Genomic DNA, 22,909 nt, shown 5'->3' on the forward strand with positions numbered 1-22,909 from the left:
AGGTGGGAGGGTTGTGTTGTTTACATGCTGTGGATTGATTGCGAACAGTTTCCCAGAGAATATTCAATATCCGAAATTTCAGCTGGGTTGATTAGCTGTGAATGCTTGCATATGCTGTGTGGCATCGTTCCAGTTCCTGAATTCAATGAGCATAACGACTTTGGCAGTCCAGATTTTGAAAAGTACTGGTGGTGTGTGGAAGGCACCATTTTCCTTCAACTCCCATTGGCAAAGAGAGAGAGAAGGATAGGTTCTGTTCATGGACGTGGGTGGAACATGGTATAAAGATGTCTTCTTTCTCAGGTAGCTCTACAAGCTGCCCCAAATATAAGTTGTTTTGTGACCCAGAGAATACCTTGAGCAGCAAAAGGGATTGGTGCTGCCACTCACTGCTTTTTTCCAGTTCTTATTCACCTGTCAGAGGTGAAGCTCCATGACTGAGTTTAAGCAGGAGCAACAGCGGGATGCGATGGAATGAGGGAGAAATGCTATAATGAACACAGTATGTTTCTGCAGATAGAGATTATACTTCAAGCCATTTAAGCACATTATTCTTTGAACACAGAGGTCTGCATTTGTTTAGTTTTTCTTCGGCATGATTGGCAGCATATCTGTTGAGAAGAGGCAGAATACCAGCCAGGGAGCGGTTTGGTGGGTCAGAAGAGTAGGCAAGCAAAGCTGTCCAGCATATGGAAGTCTGCAGCATTACAGCACACAGCCTGAGACAGGCGCTGCTCTCTTCCTAGAAATCCAGAAATCAGTGACGTTCCTTCAGTCCAACTGAACAGACATTTGGCCTAAACAGGTGGGACCTAACCATTTTAATCAGATTATATGTGGAGGTTTGGGGTTTTTGGGGGGTGGGAGGGTGGATTACAAGCATATGCGGTGGGAAAGGCAAGTAAATGATCTCTAAGAGGAAGCAACCAAGAGCTTCTTATTAGAATCAGCAACGGTCTCCTTATCTCAGTGCAGAGCTAGTTGCATTTTCTTTTGTTCTTTCAACAGGTTAGTAATTACTGTTGCAGTAATTAGGCTTGATGGAGAGTATATAAGACGATAAATGGTTATTCTGTGCAGTAGTGGGGGATATTTAGTGCCAAGCTTATTATTTTCAGTCAAAGCTAATTATCTCTATTATAATACATGACTCTCTTTCTTGAATTATGAGTGGGAAACGGCTGAATAGATTTTTTTTTTCCAAAGTGCCCTGAACCATGGAGAGAAATGAAAATTAAAAACAATGAAAAGCTTGTTAGACAATGAGAAGACTCATCTGTAAAGCTATTTCTGACAGATTTCTCTCTCTCTCTCTCATCTCTGGTTATATAAATATCAAATGCTTATCATGAAATAAATTGTTGCTTTACACATGATATGGGTATAAAAGTTTAGTTCAGACATCAGAGAAGCCACTTAGGATTCAGTGGATCTCAAGCAGTGAGCTGCATGGCCACTTGGGTGTTATGGAGCTGGCTGAAATGAGGTTGCCCAGCCATGCAGCTGTGCTGCCCGCAGCCTGGCTGACCTCCGAATTGCTGAGGTGATCAAGGGATTTACAGATGTTCCCATCAAGCGCCTTTGAAAAATACTGGCTGCCCAGAATAGGCATCTGTTTTGCTTGTATTTAGGGCCTGCCCTGGCAATCTGGACAGGGAAGCAATGTCAGAAGGGATTTTACCCTCTGTCTGGCTTACCTCAAGCAATAAGGTCAGCAGAGAGCGTGACTTTGATTAGTAGGGTTTGCCTACTCTGCAGATGCTAGCCCGTCATTTATTAATAATGCAGTCATCCCTCCTCCACTTACATCATGGTTTCAATTTGTAGCAGTGACAGGGCTGATCACCTTTCAAGTCTTAGCCACCTTACAACATACCCTGGGTTTGCTTTGCCCCCACACATCAGAATCATGCGGTAACTTGACTCTCTGACTGGTGAAACACTGTAGTAGAGCTGCAGTGTGCTGCCAGCCGTGGCAGCCGCAGTTTAGCTGGGCTCCTAGCACCCATTATCCCAGCCCTCCCAACTACAGTCCTGAATGTTCTTCCCATGGGAACTGGGGAGCGAGGCTAGCTGGGAAAAGGTGGTGCACAACCACATTTGGTCTTCATGTGCTGACAGCAGCATTAGCATGGACAGCTGGACCCAAGAGCTGGGAAGTGCTCCCGGGCTCAGTGAAGCTGTCACTGAAGTACTCTCGTCAGGCCCTGTTGGGTGATTGATAGAGCAATGGAAAAGGCAGCTGTTTGCTGTTGAATGTAAATACTCCTGTGTTACGAAGGCACAGGGTTGGGGTAGAAGCTTCTGTCTTGCATATATACTTTTTCTGATTTTTAAAAATTGTGATTTTTATTTGAATTTAATTGCCCACAGAAGAGAATCGGTAAAGCTTTCCTGCCTATTTACAAGGTGGCTTTCCTTAGAAATTCTGTACTGTGCTTTTCCATGTGCTACACAACAGATGTTTGAAGCTGATCGGTGTCATGTGTTGCATTTTGCGGTACTTTAATACGTGCTTTTGAGAGACAAGCAGTACAAAGAGGAACCAAGTTACTAAGATGGAGAAAATTTTCACAGCACTAGTATTTGCCTGTCTTTGGTTACTGCCAGTAAAACCACATCAAACTATCACTGTGCTGCTCATCTGCTGGTCATGCTAAAAGCTGCTTTACTCCCATCAGAAATTCCATCCTTTACCTTAATTTTTTCCAGCATTCTTTTGCACCACACAAAAGCTCTCTTTATTGTCCTTATAGATTTTATATGTCTCATAAAATTCAAATCAGACTTCCTCAGTTTTCTCTGGTAACACCATTCTTACAGAGAGGTGGTGTAAGTGGGCTGATGTTTTTTGATGACACAGGTATTATTTCAATTTATGATGCCATACAAATCATCTTTCTCAAATTAAGTGTGACCTTGTGAACTCTTTATGGGGAACTTACCCTGGAGATGTCTATGTCTGATGTTAAGTTCATCATTATAGTGTCCCAATTTCAGTTCAGGTTAGCGATGGCATTTCAAGAACTGTTTCTTAGAGGTGACTAAACAGAGCCATCGCAAATATACCTTACTAATTCAAATTCCTGGTGTCATTGAAAGTTCAATTTGATGAAAATGAAAGGTGCTTTCCACCAAACTTCTTATAGATCCTATGGGGCATTAGCCATATATTCAGTAAGAGTGGCAGAGAATTAAAACCAGGTATTATTCAAAGGTGTTTTTTGTCATAATACCATTATTATTTAAGGTCGCCACTGGGTGAGGAAAAGTTCATATCTATTAGCACTTGCTAAGTTATTTGCATGAACGAGGGCTGTAAGATAGGGCCCTGGAATGGCTATAGGCTAATAGAAGCTGTGTAAGGGCTACCAAGAAGGCAATAAAATGTAAAATTAGCACAGCTATACTTTAAATTGCATCTAAACGTGGATATTAAAATATTTATCTGAGATGCAGGAGAAGCGTAAGTCTCTTGACTTTCACAAAGCAAATGTATCTATAGCGCAAACAGATGAAAATAGAGACAGTTTTCACATAATCAAATCAAACATGTCACACTGACTCTTTCATTCCTTGGTCTGAGAATCCAAAATTTAGTAGGTAACAAGTAAATATTGTAAAACATAGTATTAGCTGATCAGATCTGGCAAGAAGCATAACTCCAGACTAGGAGCTTGCAGTACCAGAGAGCAGGAAAATCCATTAAACATACACAGCAGTAACTCATAACTGTAATCTTGTATAGATGTGTCTGCAAACTGTAACTCAAAAAGCCAAACTAACCCATTTACAGCTGCAGACATCTCAACAGAACAGCTTTAGATGCTGTTATCCTATTTTTGTTTTATGTCTCTTTTTTGTAGCTGCAACTTAACTCTTTTAAAGTGTATCTCTGTGGGAACTGATGGGGTTTATTATGTTCATTTGTGTACAATAAGAACGAGAATGATCGATTTAGTTTATGCTGGTTCTTGTTTGTCTGGCTGCGTGACAAGGTTGCTATCAACAGAAGGGATGAAGCATGAGGTAATGACTACAGCTTAAATGAGAACACTTGTCATACCTGCTTTTTGCTTGGACTCATCAGCAAGTACCACGGCTTGGTGAAATGTGTGCGTGTTTTCTCTCATGTTTACAAACTGGCAAGCTTAGTGGAAGGTAAACTTCGACATTTCTTAACAGTTTCCTTCACCTCTGAAATCAAAGCTACTAGTATTGTGCTAAACTACTTAGTAGCTACTGAGAGTTTGAGAAAAAATGCATAGAAACCATTTCTTACAAAGGGTTTTCTGGTTTTGTTTTCTGTTTTTGTTTTTTTACTTATTTATCATCAAGAAGAAATTAAAGTTGAGCCTTCTAAATATGCCCCTTGGTAAAGTCATGCTGACTACTCCTGATGATTTTCTTGTCCTTCCGTGTGCTTGGAAATGATTTTCAGGATTAGCTGTTCCATCACCTACCCAGGGTCAAGTAGTTACCTGCATCCTTGTTCTTGAAGTTCTTGAAGACAAAAGTGATATTGGTTTTCCCTTAGTCATTAGGCACTTCTCCCAGTCACCATGATGAATCAAAGACGATTATTGAAAGTGGCCTTGCAATGACATCTGCCATTCCCTCTGTACTCATGTGCATCATATCATGGCCCATGTATGTCCAGTTTGCTTAAGTGTTCTCTGACCTGATCCTCTTCCTCCAAGGGTATATCTTCCTTGTTCCAGCCTTTACCCCCTGGCCTATAGGACCTGGAATTCCTGAAGGCCAGTCTTGCAGTGAGGCAAAGAAGGCATTCAGCACTTCAGCCAGGTCCCCAGTCTTGTTTGAACAACAGATTTAAATTTTCCCTAGCCTTTCTTTTGTCACCTATGCACTTACAGAAACCCTTCTTGTCATTGATATCCCTTACCAGATTCAGTTGCATGTGGGCTTTGGCTTTCCTAACTTTGTCCCTAGATGCTCAGAAAATGTCTCTGTATTCACTCCAGGTTACTCATCCTTGCCTCCACCCTCTGTATGCTTACTTTTTGTGTCTGGCTAGGAGCTATTCATCCACACAAGCCTCCCAGCAGTTCTGGAAATCACTGCGATGGACCACTCGTGAGCCTGGAGGAGATAATCCTTGAATATTATTCAGCTGTCTTGGGCCTTCTTTCCCTCTAGAGCCTTATCCTGTGGGACTCTTCTGGACAGATCTTTGAAGTAGTCTAAGTCTGCTCTCCTGAAGTCCAGTGTTGTGAGCTTGCTTTTCATTTTCTTCCCTGCCCTTAGGGCTCTGAACTCCACCATCTCCTGGTGTCTTCTGCCAAAGCTGACTTTGATCTGCACATCCCCAGTGAGCCCCTCTTTGTTGGTGAGAATGAGGTCTGGCAGATCATCTCTCCTCATTGGCTTTTCTGTCACTTGGAAAAGGAAGTTGTCATTCATGCTCTCCAGGAACCTCCTGGGTTGCTTATTGTCCTGCTGCGTTGTCCCTCCAGCAGGTATTAGGGCGATTGACATCCCAGATGAGGACCACGGCCTGCAAATGTGATGATACTGTACAAAGTTGTTTATACTGCTTGGGCAATCTGATGAGGGACAGGAAGAAGCTATACTGATGATGGAGAATATTTATGTCAGTCCGTATCTGTGGAAACATGTTTTGTCTTGCATATTACCCTGCCAGCTGAAAATGTTACTACTAATATCCCTCTCCTACCTGGAGACTTTATTACCCACGCTAGAAATTACAGTACCTTCTGACCTGTGGCTCAGCATCATGGGGACCACTCATAGACCTGCTAAAGTCTCATAACCCTGTTCAAGTCAGGATAAACTGAGTGAACAATGACTAAATAGACTAAAAAGGATCTTAAGTCAACTTCACTCATTTTGTTTGAACACTCACTCACTAGCAGGTCAGCTTGCTGTAACCTCTGGCAAGGGTGAGAGGCAGATGGAAAGATCATCTTCAACTGGCATAGCTAGAACTGAAAAAGGACTTCTGTCTTTGGCTTTTTTCCACTCTAGACATACTCTGCATATGACTAATTTGGTTTTTAAAAGAAACCCACTGAATGCTTACTCAAAGAATTCTGCTGCTGCAGCATTCCTGCTCAAAGGAAGAAAGAGCTACAGTCTTGTCTTGGTTTGGGAGGTGAAAAATGTGATGGTATTTGCAATTATTGGTCTAACCTGGAGAGGAATGGCCAGTTAAGAATTGTATAAAGCATGAGAGAAATGATGCTTACGGATGAGAGCTGTAACATGCACTGGGCATTAACTTGTACCCTTGAACCTACCTAAGTATTGAGCAGTGGAGTCATGAGGATTAGATATCATCTGAAGAAGGCAGAAAATAAAAAGGAAGAAATACTGAATAAATTGGAGTTTGTCAAATGCAAACTTCAGAGGACAGATGCTTTGTGGAAAGGCCTTAAACTGTTGCTCTTTTCTTTGGCTGACAAGAGGTTTTAATAAGGTGCCATCACAACTTTAAAACTTTATTTCTGGACCCACAAGGACTATAAGTGCTAGTTTTTTCTTCTTTCTTCTTGATGAGCTGCAATTTGCTGTCAGTTGCCTACAGTTCTCGTAAAGTTTATGTAAATTTTAATTCAGGAAAGACTTGGACTCCTCGATAAGTAAGTTTGGTAAAACTAGATTCAGTTGCAAAAAAGCTCCTCCTCACGTCATAGGCAATACCTCACACTGCTGCATCAGTGGCTGGATGGACAGGGGCTATGTGGGGAGTCTTTGCAAAATCTGGTTGAAAGAGCTGAACTCCTCTGGCAGAAATCCATGACAAGTTGCCAGAGATGAGCAGAAAACCACCCAGGTACGCTTAAACTCTCCATTCCAGGCAGCTGAGCACGGTCACTGTGTGAGCCAGTCCACTGTTGAAGTGGAAAAAAATCCTTCAGCTTCCAGCGTCGGACAAACTGGGCATGTCTGACCTCTCGGTAGCCATACCTGCCCCCTTTGCTCTTCTCCATTTTTTCTGCATCATGAATGCCATGGGTCTCAGAAGTTCTCTTGCAGGTTTACCACTGCAGTCCCACCACCGTCACCCTCACATTTCCTAAGGCTGAGTGTTCCTTCAAGATTTCCTGAAATTCTGTTCTCTAAATCAGATAATGCTGATCAGATATGCTAATCAGATAATGGTTTGTTTCATAATCAAGCAACTGAGTCTTCATTCCACAGAGTAAGTCAAACATGCAGAACAGTAACAGCAGATGAAGAGGTGCCTTAACACACCCAATTAAACGCAGAAATTAGGTATTAGAAATTAGGAGTTGTAAGTTGCTTCTTTAATAGATTCACATGGTCCTACTAATGACATGTTATTGCAGTTACTAAAAACACGCATTCTGTAATAATGGAATATAAGCATAAAGGAGTCTCATGAACACAGGAGCCAATGCTTTATATAAAAGTAAGAAATAAAGGGAGAAGCAATAAGTATTAAGAATTTATAATAACTCAAGAAACTGAGTTGTGCATTTCTGGATGTGTTGGAGACTTTCAACAGATATTTCCTATGGAAAGAATTTATGAATCAAAGCATAAAAGTTGTCCAGGGAAGATTGGTCCCACATGGATACTGTTGCTGTTTTAACTCATCCAAATCTTCCAAACTATTCACTATGAACAGATTGTATTCATAAGTACAGGAAGCATTTGCATTTAGTATAGCTAAATTAGCTCAAGCAGAGATTAACACACTCCATATAATGTTTAACCAGAAAATAGAACAGTTGTATGGCCAGAATGAGACATTTAGAAGGAAAAGATAGAGTGAGCCAAATTTTGTTCTTGGTTGGGGTTACCATAGATGTGCAGATGCAAAACATCTCTGGATTAATTTGCTTTCTGCTTGCATTGGCCTTCTTTTCAGTTATTATTTCCTATTTATGAAGAAGGAAGAACTGAAATCTACATGTTTTGGCATCATGGAAAATGGCCAAGGCTACCCACCCTGTAGGGATCTATCTAGTGTACATTTGAGGGAGGAGGTAGATGCCATTTCTCCTATTTTATTTTAAATAATGCTATCTGGATAGTAGTATATTTCCCTTCTTTTTCTTTTCTTTTCTTTTCTTTTCTTTTCTTTTCTTTTCTTTTCTTTTCTTTTCTTTTCTTTTCTTTTCTTTTTTCTTTTCTTTTCTTTTCAAAAAGTTCAAAGTGTTACTATGCTAAGAACAACTTTTGACTTGAGACTGAGATTACTACCAACCTCAACTCTTCAAGAAGTAAATAGGATTAGAAGGGTTTGTGGATAGCTTTGCATTCTCAGACACATTTAGCACTTCACAGCATAGAAACTCAAGATTAATAAATAAATAAATAAATAAGAATTGGAGTTCTCTTTTCATTCTCTTCCCTGGCATAAGAATTTTGCAAGCAGCTTATTTGTATTAGAAAGGTTGTACTTGTTTAAATTCATTAGATAACACACATACACTTGCAAGAAGATTAAGGATAGGCAGAAATGCTACCAAAGTTTCAAAATTGCTCATGCAAATACTTTTTGTCCAGAAATATCCGGAGTACTAGCACCTCTATGTCTTCCCAGCTTCATCCTGGACAGATTCAGTGAAACATGTCATACTTATGACCAAAATGTCATATTTATGAAACATGTCATATTTATGACCAAAACTGGAAATAAAGTAAGTATGCCTCAGGTTATAATTTTAAGAGTTAAACTATTTGTTTGTTTCCACTGGTGTTCCCATCATTACAAAGTATACCCTTTGGAGTTGTCAAGTGATGCAGAGAATCATGCTGAAGGGTTCAAGAGATGGGTTGAAATTGACCTGCCCTTGCTCAAAGTAGGGAAATTCAACCCTGCTACAAAGATTCAGAACTTTGGTTCTTCATACACCATGGAGCTGATCCCAAATGGCCTTTTTGCTGATCTTCTCAGTGAAGCATCTTTTTACCTGTTCCCTGAAGTGAACAGGTATAAACCCCTTCATTATTTACATTGAAGGGGTTTGTATCCTTTTATATCAATGGGCTACCCAAGAATTTCTCTGGGGGCAGGAATGGTTACCAAAGCCTGAAGAAAATTTCCACTGAGCTCAGTGGCAATACGCCGAAGAGGCTGGGCATGATGTCTCTAGTTTGAAGCTTTCCTGGGGTAGAAGAAAATTCATTTCTCTGATACTGCTTAGCTCTCGTGAATGTGTCAGTCAAATTTTTAATACAGTGTTTGTCTGACACTGGGCATTTTCACTCAGGATGTAATATGACACAGACTTTTCCTTTAGATCTAAATTGGGATATCTAGAATATCTTGCTTCTTAATAGGTTCATGTGGCCCCTCCCCTAGTTCCTCACTTCCTGTGTCCCCTCTTGTGCCTTGATTTTCACACCCACCACATGAGAATATCCAGTTTCCACTGATCTGGAAAACATGATGGCTGGTACTGGAAGGACCACTGCAGCGACTGCACCCACTGTCCACCATCTCATGTTCAGTATGTCTTTTCAAAACAAGGTTCTCATATTCTGGCACAGCATTATGAAGTGTTTATTGCTGTTGCAGTACGTGCTCTGAGACCTACGATATCCTTTAATTCCTTGATTTTTTCACTCCAGCATCTCTTCAAGAGGAAAAAGTGAAAGCCTGATATGGTAGTATTTAATTATTCTTATTGTACAAGGTACAAGCAAAACTTCTACTCTTAATCATGGGTGTTTTAAAACCATAAACTCGTTGTTCATATTCGTTAACAGTTGGGGAAGAAAGTTGATCTTTCCTGAAAATACTGAAGCAGATGGGAGCAGTGTGAATGCCAGAATATCCCTGCAAATTCTCCTAACATGAAACAGCTTTGGACAGTTCAGGACATCTGGAGTGAATATGGGAGAGGGAAATGAAAAATTTCTTGAATGTACTTAAAGGCTGAAATAGAATCACAGTGGCATAGACATGCAGAAACCCTGAATGAAATACACACATGGATATGACAGAATGCTTAAAAGGAAGTCAGCCTGCTAGAAGCAGAACTATTTTTAGTCTTCTAATGAAGAAAGCAGCTGTATTTGAGAAAACCAGTCACTCACTGCTTGGAAAAATCAGCTGGAACTCTTCTGGGTCCTGGTTTTCTTGGTTGCTAGAGGAAAATCTTATGTGTAAGCTCTTTTAGCCCTGGAGAACCTTAAATGGCAGTCATCTTGGGTTTTGAAGCACAGTTGGGAGCTTCTTGGGAACAGATTCACAGACTTCTGTTGGAGCCCATGGTCACTTTGCGGTATTCAACCACTCTTGGAATGAGTGCTTCTTCAGGAGACAGTGAGGATCTGGCAAAGTCCTCCAAGATGTACATTGAACATAACATTCTGCCTTTTTTTGTTCTGTGCTGTGCTGCTTGTTATCCAGTGTTTGTTTCTGTTGTGAGTTTCCCCAGAGCTTCACTGGGGTGCAGCAGTCTCTCCACTTCATCACAAAACCTCTGTTTTCTTATTTGTATAGTGCTTGCGTTAGGTGTGGGAATGGAAGGGAGCCACTTCATTTTGCTGTTGTAGTGAAATTTGAATTGTGAAAACTCACTGCTCTTAAAGTACCATCTTTGTACAGAATAAGCCCATTTATAAGGTGTAGTTGTGGTGGTATAAAAGAATATTTTCCATCTTTTTCTGTCATGTTGCTGAGTTAAACAAATGATCAAAGTGAATTATGTGTATCCAGGCTGTGACATGACTGGACAATAGTTATCACATGGTCAAAGCCATCGAATGTGCTTGCTGGAAGTGAAGGAGACAGCTTGATTTTTCTGCTGGCTTAAGAAACCATTTCTGAACTAGTGAAAGTAGATGCATTGTAGAAGGCTGAATGGAGAGAAAAGGGATTTCAGCTTAAAGCCAGTGTTGGGGAAGCCTGACCACAGCCATCTGCCTATGATGGCCTGGCATTTTTAAATGAGAGAATAAGATTAGTGGGGAGGGTGGCTTGGTTTTGAAAACCTGCTTCTGCAGGTGATCTGTTAATTTTCTTCAGTGGCCACCTGCCCAAACCATCAGGAACTGGACAAGATTTTAAAGGTGAGAGAATGGCAGGGTATTCAAAAAGAAATGTCATGGAGAGTGAGCTGCTACCTGGCCTCTGTGGGTATACCTGCTCTGGGCAGCTTTGTCAGGCTCCTTCAGTCACTTCCAGCTCCCAGCCTTACACTTACATTCTTTTCTTGCCTGTATAATATCTAAAGTGTCTTATACAATGGGAAACCATCTTGTATGTAGGTACTTATATGCTCAAAAATTGGAAGGGTGGAGGAAAGGGTTTGTAAGCTCCAAGAGGAATATCCTGACTTCTCCTTTTTCAGTAAGACTGTGGCCCAGGGAAGAAGCTGATGCTCTCAGCCTCTTCCCATTTGCTTGGCACCTGCCACGTGCCTCCAAAGGGTTATCCCTCTTCAGATCTCCTGGCACAGTTTGTTCTATAATCGGTCCCTAAATCTGTTTCTGCTTGAGCAATATGGTTTTAAAACTAACCCCTATTACAAGTATTGAAAAGAGGGAAGATCGTTGACTGAATTGCATAAGGGATAATTACATGAGTATTTACTCTGGCATAAGTTAGGCAGCTTGGGGGCAGTGACCAGCAGCTACAGGGGGCTTGGGGAGCTGGAGTCTCTTTGCCTGACTTGGGGGCAGCTGGAGCAGCAGGTCTGACCACAGCCTGTGCTTTTCACTACAAATATCTGAAGTTTTTAGCTGGTTTCAGTAGAGCCTGTTTTGCATAAACCACTTCTATTTTCCCATTACTCATATGTCCCTTTGTTAATAACATAATGTAAATAATTCTGTGCTGGATTTGGCATTCATCTAAACAGGTGTAACACTAAAGCAGTCGTAATTGGTTTCAGTGTTTGCAGCCTTCTCTCTGGCTGCATTTTCCAAAGGGGTTTACTTGTTTTCGCTTTTGAAGGCTCACTATTACCATAATTCACCCATCAGTCTGCTGCTTCTAATGTTAATTCAGTTTTATAACTTGGTAGGAGGCAAGATGAAATGCTTCAAGCTGCATCCTAAGGTTATTCTTCGAGTGGCCAGTGTTTTAAACTGATATGATGGGCATTGGCAAGAAGAGGTTTGTGATATTTATAGTCTTCAGGAATCTGTGTAAAAGTGAAAAAATGCTTATCCTGGTTCTGTATAAATACCACATCCAAAGCACACCTGTCTTCTGCCATGTGGGCCAGCTAATTGGTTTTTGATCTATTTTTACTGTTCTTAGCTGAAAGGCAATTTTTTGTTAAGTTTCACAGAAAGCTCTAGAGCTGTTTTAGGGGTTTGTAGCTGTGAAAAATAGCCATGGTTCTGTTATAAAAAGCATTCTCGAGGAATAATTACAATGATTGAGAATGCTTTTTAAAAAAACAGAAGCGTGTACATTTTTCATAGCTACACGTCTCTAAAATGGCTTTGTGGGTTTCTTCACATATTCAGGAAACTTTTAAAAATAAAAAGGAGCAAATCTATCTCTGAGCTTGGCAACAGATGAAGTTTATATTTCACAAGTATCTGAAAATGGGTTCCTCCCCATTTGCAGACACAGATGCCAAAGTTCTAAACTGACAGTGCAAAGTTTATATTGCAAGCTTTGTAAAGGAGCAAAGCAGCATTTTTCTGCTCCATGTCAGTCCTGCTCTTATGCCTGGCTGGGATGAAGCCTTGTTGGACAGTTGTTATTATTGTTATTGTTTATGAATTCCTGGCCTTGTGGTTGTGCAGAACAGCAAGTCATCATTGTTGAATCGGGAACCGTAGACATGAAAATAGCAAAAAGGTTGCCCCTGCTGCTAAACTTTTGGCAGTATTTTGTATTCCATTCTTGCCTGTATTAAAACACAGAATGTAGTGAATGGGCCAATCCCTGAAACCCTTATTTGGTTATTATGAAAAGAGACAGAAAAGGCTGTGATTCATTAGGAGGGGATGAATAAGAGGCTGCAGACAAAGTCTATGCAAGGTAGCTCGGGAGGTTCTGTTCCCTTGTCTCATAACAACCCAGCAACGCAAGGGTTGTCTGAGCACAGCAAATGGTGGCTCTATCAAAAGTGATGCATTAAATAGCCCTCATGCTGGGGCAAACAAAAGAGCGATGCAAAGAGGTGTCTGCTGCTTATGTGATATATCTAAGCATCTATATGCAGAGTTGGTGGGAAAGGGAAGTCATTGAGATCTCTGGGTAAATGCCAAAGGTGACTTGGGTGGAAATCATGGGATGCTCCTGAAACCAGCTACTTCAGAAGTTTAATTGGGAATTTTATGTTTTTTTTTAATGGCAGTACAAAATACCTGGGGTTACCTATTACCTCAAACAAAAGGGGTACAGGAAAGGGAACAAAACCTGTTGTTTCAGTATCTGAGCAGTCTCTAAATGGCAGGTTGCTAATCCCATTTCAGTATTTCGCCTGGAGCAGCAGGAGTTACAGATGTTTGCTTGCATCACCATAGTATAGTCTCTGATGATGGTGGTTTGTGGTGTTGTAATCCCACAGAAATTATACTTTGGCTTCAATACTTTGGCCTGCCTGGGCATGACTGATCATTATCTGCTCTTCAAGATTAGCTGAAAGTGCCTAGCTAAATGCTCTGGACTTTGTGGTAGAAGAGGATGAATTTGGAGACTGGGTCTCTGAAATTGTCACATAAGACAGGTTTTTTTATTCCATGTGCTCCCTGGTTTAAATGAAAGAAGACAGCAGTGCAGAGCTGGAATATATTCAGTTACTTAACTCATGGAACAGGCCATTGCAACCCTAGTAGGCAGCATTGCAGTAAAGGCCAACAAGTGTTGTGAATAACATCGGGAAGAGAGTTTTTGTTTCCTTCTCCCCGCTTTTTACATTAGATGCTGAATGAGCTGCACAAGTGTGTTTGCGAGGGGGATTGTTCAGCTGATCTGCCTCACGCTCCCCAGACCTTCCTGATCTCCCGTCCCAGAGAATCTCAATGATAATTTTAGTAAAAGGCTGTTCTGAGTGCCATTTGGCTCATCTGGTTACAGTCAGGAAGCCTCTTCTCGTTATTTTTCTGGGATCAGATAGGACAAAAGTTTAAATATTAGCTCCTCAGCTATTTAAACCCTGTGGCAATGCCAGTCTGCTTCGCACATAGCATTGAATCTAGTGATACGATATTCAGTCAACTGTTGACCCTCACAGCATTGTAAGAAATATGCTGATAAATTCTCTGTTAGAGATGGGAGGGATGAACTGGCTCCTACATTTTATGACAATTGTTAATCAAAAAATCTGTCAAAAACCTGGGTTTAGAGATCTCTCCTATCTATGCTGTTGCCCTCCAGCAAACCCTGGTTTCCTGGAGACTTCCAGAGTATCCCTAGATAAGCAGTACTGCAGACAAATAAGGAAAGAAATTAAAAAAAAGAGGTCTCCAGCAAAGGCTTCATGCCCAGAAGTATTTCCTGGTATCGAATTACATTTTTGTCCACTAGATGGCTTTTCTCCTCCCTACCTGAGACTTGGCAGAGCAATCTGAATCAACCAAATGTAAGCTGCCTAAATGATATTACCTAACGGTAACAGTTTAGTGAGAAAGTTCTAATTGCATACATCATAAAGGGTTTATGTATCCTGTGATGTAAATATTCCTACAGGGAGCAAATCCTACTTATGTTGGCACAGAGAAAAACCCAAGTTAAGATATTTTAGCAAATTGTTTGCCAGCAAACAATGTTTGCTTATGATACAAATTTATTAAAGATCACAGAGCACGTTCTGTGGTTATCAAGTCCTCAGCACTGACACTGCAAAATAATGTAAAATCTTCCAGACCTTGTTTTGGTTTGACAGGGGTTTTTAGGAATCAGAAACAGAGGAGTTCCTCCCCTTACCCACCCAGCCTGTAGTATAATATTAATTAATGATATTTGGAAGCAAATTTAGTTCTTCAATTATTATAATTAAGTGGGACAGATGGGCAGGACTCTGCATTATGTGGCTTAAGCTAAATCAAGTGGAGTGCCAAAACAAAACCCAACAACAAATAAACCCAACATTATTTACACTGAGGAAAGTCTCAGTTTTAGTGACTGTGTGAGTCCCACTGACCAGTGACATACTAGCAGGGCTGTGCTTTTTCTGTTGACTTCACCAGGTGAATAAGATAGTGGCCAAGAGAATAGTACCTGAATTAGTGAAATGTGTGGTATTTCGGGTTATGACCAAAAAAAAAAACCAACCCCAAACCAGCAAACCCAAACCAAAACCATCACCACAAACTTTGTTATTATTTTATAATACTTACCCTTCTCAAAAATACATAACATGGTAAAATTAAAAATAATCCCCACACTGGTGTTCACCATTTCACTAGAGAAAATACAAGGGAATTTGAACAATTTTAGATCAGTAACATGTTTTTAAGAAATGCATTTATACCAACAAGGCTGATGTGGGTATACGCACTAGAGGAAGATGAGAGAATTTCTATCACAAGCTGCTATTGGTGTCTTCCTGAGAAGCTCAGCAGCACTTGCGATTTGGTTTATTTCTGCAAGGAAGTTACTGCGGGAGGCTGCCTGGAGATGCAGTTCCTCAGTTCATTTTATAGCTAGTAAGTATTTGTTCAGTGTGAAACTCCCATTTCTAGCTGTTGAACCAGAGCGGGTCTTTCTTTTCCTGTCAACTTCCTGATAGCCACAGGGCGGGGGAAAGAAGTGTGTTCTCATTTCAGCATCCCTCACCCTCCTCCTTGCTTCTCTGGAAGATGAAGCAAGCAAGCTATTTCTGTTACTCATCCTTTCCTTCAGCCTCCTTCTTTAAGAATCTTCATCTCTTGTGAATCATTTCAGTGCCCATTCCTGTCCCCAGTTCTAGCTTTTGCAAGCTTTAGCATGAAATTAGTGGGGTTGCTAGTTTTCCCTGCATGGCATGGGGTCCCACTAGAGAATAGCTTGAGATCTTGGCAGTCTCCATCAGTGGGTGCTGGCTGGCAGTGCTGGGGTGGAGGAACAGCACAAGCACTGGAGCTTTTTCTCTGCAGATTCAGGAAGCCAATGTCTCATCAGTTTGCACTCAGTTTGAGCTTGGAAAAATGGATTTTGCTGCCATGAAGTTTAATTTTAAAATTTTTCTTAACAAAAGCTTAGATTCTGTGGGAATTCATGACTGAGAGCAGTGTCCACACTTGCCAGGGAAATCTTGCAACTACAAAGCATCTGAATGGATTTTTAAGCCCCATTTAATTAATACCAGAAGGATTAGCATGTTATTTTGTTTGATGCCAACACATGAAAACCTCATGTGCTATAAACTGAAGGGTTACATTTACCTGGGTGGTGCTAAGCCAAGGTGATGAGATTCATGGTGTAAAAAAGCCCAGTTACGCTCATGGCCCTGGGGCATGGAGTACTTCAGGCTGAGCCAGCTATTGTGCTACCTGTCATGAATGAATAGGATGGAGGAGCAGGCTCTTCTGGCTCACAAGTGAGCTGACACGATTTGATGTTCTGAGTGTAGGAGGTGTGAAACACTAAACTAAGACTGCTAATCTAATGGTGGTCAGCTAAGCAGTTTGGTCAGAAATGTCAGGGGTAATACACAAGCACAGATCTTTGAGCCTTTTAGCTACCTTCTGCTTTCAGTTACATTGGTATAAATCCATTGACTTCCCTAGGGTTGCCACATCAGGCTTATTCCAGTGCTCGTGAGAGCAGAGTTGAGGGGCAGAAGGGGAAGGAGGAGGAGGTGAATGGAATAAGGATGCAATCTGCAATTTTACTATGCAGACAGTATATTCCCTTTAACAGGTTTCAACTGTTCGGCTTAGTTGAGGATGTTCTTTCTGGCTGTGAAGCCAGACAGTGAACAACCAGAAGCACCTAAGACCTTTGCAGTAGCACTAATGCAACAGAGGTGCTGTCATAGAAAACCTTCTCTAGTATGTGCATGCTACTGAACACGCAGTTGAAATGAACCCATTTTTTTACATCCACCCTACTCCTACATAGCTGTCTGCTGATCATAGGCAGAAGAGATCATGTGTGGTCCTCAAGACAAACTAGAGTATTCCAGAAACCATAGCATCGGGAGGGAGGGAGGGGGGAATAAAAATAATTTTTAAGTAGGAGAAAAGTCTTAGCTCAGTTTAAAAATTGTCCGGGACATGATGTGTGGGGTTTCTGTCCCTGACACAGTGGGTATTTGGCACGCTGCTTTTACAAAGTTTTACAGAGTTTTCACTAAGTACAAAGGTAGTTGGGAAGAGCTGGGTCATGCTACTCTTCAAACTCACTGCAGCAACGGATCCAAAAGACAGTAAATAAAAGCTTGGCACTCATGCCTTACCTGTGCTGATCTAGGGGAGCTCAGGATAAGGAAGCAAATGTTGATCTAAGCCGCCTATAACCCATCTTGAGACTTGGCATTGGCCAAAGGTCTCGTTTAACCAACACCAGTTACTAGAGTACTACAGTGGTTGTTCCAAAAAATTCAAACCCACTCACAACAAGTGCTCAGCTGGAGGTAGGCAGGTCATGTACAAACCAGCTACCTTAGTTCAGAGTTCTTCTGTGCCACCATGCACCACTCTAAAGGCCATGCCGAGGTCCTTTGCACTTCTTCACTGTGCCTTTGATCTCTGCCATCTCTGTACGTTCTCTTCTCCAGGTCAAAGAAAAATGTTTTTTACCACCAAGTAAATCTGTTAGAGAGATGCTACTAACCCAAACAACCTCCACTTTATGAAGGAGATATGGATCCAATTCCTTTTGTGCACCTGAAATGCTGCTGCTAAACCTGTGTTCTGCAAGGTCAGGGAAAACATGGTAAGCCAACAAAAAATATTCAGTAACACCAGAGCAAGATGATGTGCATGCCCCAGAAAGTAAATTTGGCTCTGCACTGAACATAGAAGGATTTGCCAAAATCTTTGTCTTCAATTGAAACACAGCTTTACAGTATTGAAAGTAGTCATCCAGGTTTGATCTTAGGTTGGCTCAGACAAGGTATGATATTGCTGACCTGCTCAGGCCCAGACTCAGAACTGACCTTTCTCTGAATAACCCCAGAGACACACCCCCCCAGCCTTGACACCAAGATTTGTGACACACAAGACTTGCTGGGACTGCCATGCAGTATCAGGTCAGCTTCATCAACACAGTATCACCTTGCTGTTGTCTCTTTCCCTTCAACCCTGCAGAAAGATTGCAGGTTTTCTTCCCTGGGTATGATGGGATCCAGTTTTTCTTACACTCTAATGTAACCTTGGAAAAAAAGTGAGTGGCGTATACCTGTTATGAATTAGGATATGCTGTTAGTTAAGCCTTTGAATGTGTGTTTAATTTTCAGGTATATGCGTAATTACTCTGTGACCCGTTTAGCATTTCAGACTCATTCCTTTCAAAGACGAGAAAAAAAGAGGTTACATCCAAGCTGAAATGAAAAACACAAAAGATTTTTTTTTTCTGAATAATTTTTAAAAGGTTTCTGAACAAATCTGTTTTCTAAGTAGTTTGCTTTCAATCCTAAAATGACAACTGCCAGCAGCTGGCTGGGAAAAAGCAAAAGTTAGCCTGAGAAGTAATAAAACTCACATGACTTGAAACCGTACAATACTGGGCCTGTTTGTAACCACAGCTAGATTTCTTTGTCATTCTGGAAAAAATAGTGAAATGGCTGGGGGGTTTCTTTGTTACGATTTTTCTTAAAGGGGTTTTCTTCTGGGGAGGCAGCAGCAGAAGGGATTTTTGTTGGTTACTTTTCTGTCAAAGCTTAGTGATAACAGGAAAGCAATATGATTTTGGCAGGAAGTATCACATCCCATGTTAGAGAATAAAGATTGTTCGTTTGACGATGTACCAAGATAACCCTTTCTAGATGTGTGGATTTTTCTATATATTTGCATAGAAAGTCATTACAGCACCCTTCAGCTGATAACAGTAGCACATTGTTGCATGTTTCGACATGTCTTGCAGCTCCCTGGACAAGCTATTGATCAGGTAGGTCACTCCCTGGAAGCAGAAAGTCATTCTGTGAGCTCTTTCTTGGGTGGGAGATAAGCCTTGTTGCTAGTCTACAATGCGCTGTCTCCTCTCTCTCTTTGCAGACAGCGTGATTACTTCAGAAATTGCTTGCTCCTTTCTGTTTAGGGTTTCCAGCCTGACACATCACAGGTAAAGAAAGAAAAGAAGGAAAAAGCACAACTTCTTAAATGGAGGACAGTCACTCCTTTCCTTTGTCAGATTAAAAAAAAAAAAAAAAGCAATGCTTGCCCAGCTCTGCTGTTTCTATGTTGACTTCAGTGCTAAAAATTATGCACACCCATTCTATTAGGGTGGATTTCTTCAGAGAGTGTATTTCATTCAGATTCATGTAACTATTGACTGGAAGCAAGGTTAAACTCAGCCTGTTTAAAAATTAACCCATTTTTTAAAACAAGTTGCATAACACAGTAGCACTCTTCAGGCAATCCTTCAGCTTTCTAGCATCAAGTCATCTCTGACGATGTGCAGGCTGTGTTTAAAGGCAACACGTCCCTAACAGCTCCTATGCATGCGAAGTTCCATGCTGTTGCTTTAAACTGGTAATTCTCTGATGGTCTTTATATTGTTCTAGTGTGAAAACAAGTATGCATACTATATTTCTGCATTTATTTTCCTGGATGCCATCTTTCGAATATATACCTTTAAATGTACCCACTTCTGATTCCATGCTCCTAAATTAGCTCACACAAGGGATACAGGAAAATGCAGGAAAGTTTAAGTGCTTTAGTGATTCTCTGTCAAAAACACATCTACCTTCAAGCCTGCGTTTTGTCTGTCAATGCAGAGGCAGGCATGTTAGGGAGCAACAATCCAAAGCTCACAGTAAATTTAAATCCCGCAACTCAGAATTAGCTGTGATTCCTGCTGTCAGGAGCACAAGAGCTAAGTAAAGGGTAGATTTCTTCCCCTACTGTATTTTCATTCAGATTAATATTTAAGCCGTGCTGGTGGTTGTGTCCAGGAGAACAGTCAGTCCTTTTACAGCTATAAATGGTAAGAGGCTGGGTCTGTTAGAGCTCGCCTGTCAGCTGTTGGAACCAGGCAAGCACCTTGCTGCAGCTGGCCCCAGACCGAGCATTTTCATCGCACTCTGGCTCTCCGCTCGCACCAGCTCCCTCATTGGTTGTAGCTATCGCCCTCCTTGCAGCGACTGCTGCTGACAGTGTATCTCTCCTCGGCTGAGATTACTGCGTATGACCTACTTTGAAAATGGTGTGAACCAAGGTTCACAAATTGTCTTGGAAGGATGCCACGGGGTTGGTGTGCAAACATGCGCGGTCTGGGAGGCTTCTGGCAGAGCAGAACTGACTGTCTCCGTGTCCTTCCGGATGCAGCGTGCATTCTTCCACCAGCCACGGCTTCACAATCCATCTTTGTGCTCTTGAGTGCTGCCTATTGATTTCTCAGGCAGGCCTGCTAGGTTAGAGAGCCTCTGGCCAATAAGTCCTCCATGCCTTTTTGCTCTCAGAACAGCTGAAGTAGTAATAAAGATGAATAAAGGGTTTCAGGCTGAGTTGTCAGCTGAAGCCCAGCAGTAGTAGTAGTAGTTGTAGTAAAAGCAGTAGTAGTGGTATCGGATACAAGTCACAAAGGAGAGCTAGGAGTGATACTTTATTTACACAGTTCATCTGTTTACTATAATCTGCTCGTTTATAGTGCAATGTAAACTTGCAATTACCAAAGCTGCTTTCCATGCCAGATGAATGCTTTAACCTGTATGTCATTCCAAAATACTGATAGAGGAGAAAATTCATCAGAAAGGAACAGCCTGGAGAATTGCAGCCTTAAAGCTGGGCGGGTTTGGGATTCTTTTTTTTTCCCCCTTTTCCTTTTTTTTTTTTTTTTTTCCCTTCTTTGTCTTCCTTATATAAGCTCTGTGCTGCAGAGGAAAGTTTCCACAGCCTCAGAGAGATCATATGCAGTTTCAAATCTACTTGAAAGATAAGGCTTGCTTTTTTTTTTTTCTCTTTCCCCTCCCCAAGGCTAATATATTACATACCTACTCAGCACAGGGCTGCCTGTTATCTGATAAGATAATTAGCATCAGACACCAGGAGAAGCATACGTACTTTTAAAAAGGAGCATTACTGAACGTTCACCGAGGGAGTTAGAGCGTGCTTATCAGAGCTTTTCCATGCAGAAGGCTTGCACTAGTATTTGACTTCGGGTCAAGAAGTCCTTTATTAAATTAGCAATGCAAATGTATTTTACTTTATACATGTGGAATTTAAGTGTGTCGGACAGCCTCCCTCTAGAGCACTTTAGGGCTTTTTAGAGATTTAGCGTGGCCAAGGGTTCCAACTTAGGCTCTGAGTATTTCTTTTTGTTTGTTTTGTCCTCTGTAAAGACATCTGTTCTACATGGCTTTCCACCTTGGCTGCAGCTCAATTTCCACTGACTGCCATTAACTCCATTATGAAACCCAAGTTCAGTCCTCTCTTTGCACCAGGACCAGCTTGTGGCTCCTGAGCACGGACCTGCAGCCTATGGATGCCCTCAGCCACATCTCCCAAAGCACCTGGCTGTGGGGAGCAGCCACCACCTCGAGGGAAGTATACCTCATCCTCCAGCTTGTCCCTCCCCTGCTGATTGACAGTCACGAGTCCTTGAAGCCATGCTATAGCAGTTTAAAAATAGGGAACGCTGAGACAATGACTTTTATCAGCTCTAAAAGCAGAATAACACTAATGCTTACCCTGTTTGATGTGGTCTTTGCTTCTTGCTAAGTGACTGAAATGATCCATGGTGGTCAAAGGGGAGGAGGGCAGGACCTGAAACAAGAGCTTGACGTCTGACGATTGCCAGTCCTGTTCATGAAGCGGCTGGCCCACCGGCAGGAGCTGCTGCCTGAGCACGCCTGCTGGATCCTCTGCAGCAAACCCTTCTGGCCTGACAGTTGTAATAATAAATATCGTAACTGTGCTGACATTTTGGCCTGGCAGGGTCTTTCATAAGTCTCAGCTGGGAGTGATTGTTTTAATGAAAAATCTTAATAGATGAATAGTTTGCCCATGAGTTGTTACTTCAAGCATAGAAGGCTCTGAGTTGTTTCTAGTGGTGGTTGTTTTCTTTTAATAGCATATGTGGAGATTTCTGGGAGATGTGGCAGTGCTCCTCACCTAAAAGGTTGGGGGAAGGCTGAAAAAAAATAGTATCCTTGTGACTTGTATCACCCTGTTGTGAGGTGTGATGGCAACTGGGGGAAACTGGAGCCAGAGGGGCTTGTTGTTTGTTCTAGTCCCTGTTACGAGGCTGCTGGCAAATAAGAGTTCTTAGGCTACCCCAGAGAGGACCAGGGTATACACATGCAGACCCAGGTCATTGCAGGTGTGAGCATCAACTGCACAGGAAATATTTCTCATCAAGATGTTTTTCTAATTAATTGCAAAGGAAGAAATGGTCACTGATGCAAGGAGAAGGCAAACCCTTCCCACCCCTGTTAAGTCCTCTTAGTCTGACTGAAAGATCTGATGTATCAGCTTGTGCAGCTTTGCTCTCTAGGCAGTAAGCCAGTCTGTTGAATGAGCAGATCACAAAAAGGGAATGTGGTTGGAGCAGTACAAAGCAGGCCAACCCAACATTTCTTTTGTCTTTTGTGTTGCCTATGGTTTTAGAAAACATTTTGGAGTAACAGAACAGATCAGGGAGACAGAGATGCAACTACTGCCAGGCATGCTCAGCCTTCAACTCCTGCTTTTCTCTCTGCCTCCAGTCCCTCTCAGAAATGAGGGAAGACTTGAGCAGAAGAACTGAAAGACAGCGAGTGAGTATCCATGACAGAAATGTTGCCTGACACAGACATGGACGCAAAGTACTGCAACATACCTTGCCACTGCCAGATACCTACTCCTCTGACATTACAGAAGGAGCCTAGTGTTGCTTTATAAATCTCAGCTGACACTA

The 22,909-nt window shown here is 41.7% G+C and overlaps 1 long non-coding RNA gene across 3 annotated transcripts in view; it reads left to right on the forward strand.

Annotated features, from left to right (window-relative positions):
* Positions 1-10,667, forward strand: part of LOC133267295 (uncharacterized) — a 72,744-nt gene extending 62,077 nt beyond the window's left edge. For all 3 annotated transcript variants that reach the window (XR_009742700.1, XR_009742699.1, XR_009742701.1), the window contains exon 2: positions 9,727-10,667. This is a non-coding gene — a long non-coding RNA (uncharacterized LOC133267295). The remainder of the gene's footprint in view (positions 1-9,726) is intronic.
* The last annotated feature ends 12,242 nt before the right edge of the window (positions 10,668-22,909 follow it).

This window comes from Pezoporus flaviventris, unplaced genomic scaffold (genome assembly GCF_033815535.1).
Source record: "Pezoporus flaviventris isolate CSIRO_AGI_PZ_B2104156 unplaced genomic scaffold, CSIRO_AGI_Pfla_v1 ptg000007l, whole genome shotgun sequence".
NCBI classification, from domain to species: domain Eukaryota; kingdom Metazoa; phylum Chordata; class Aves; order Psittaciformes; family Psittacidae; genus Pezoporus; species Pezoporus flaviventris.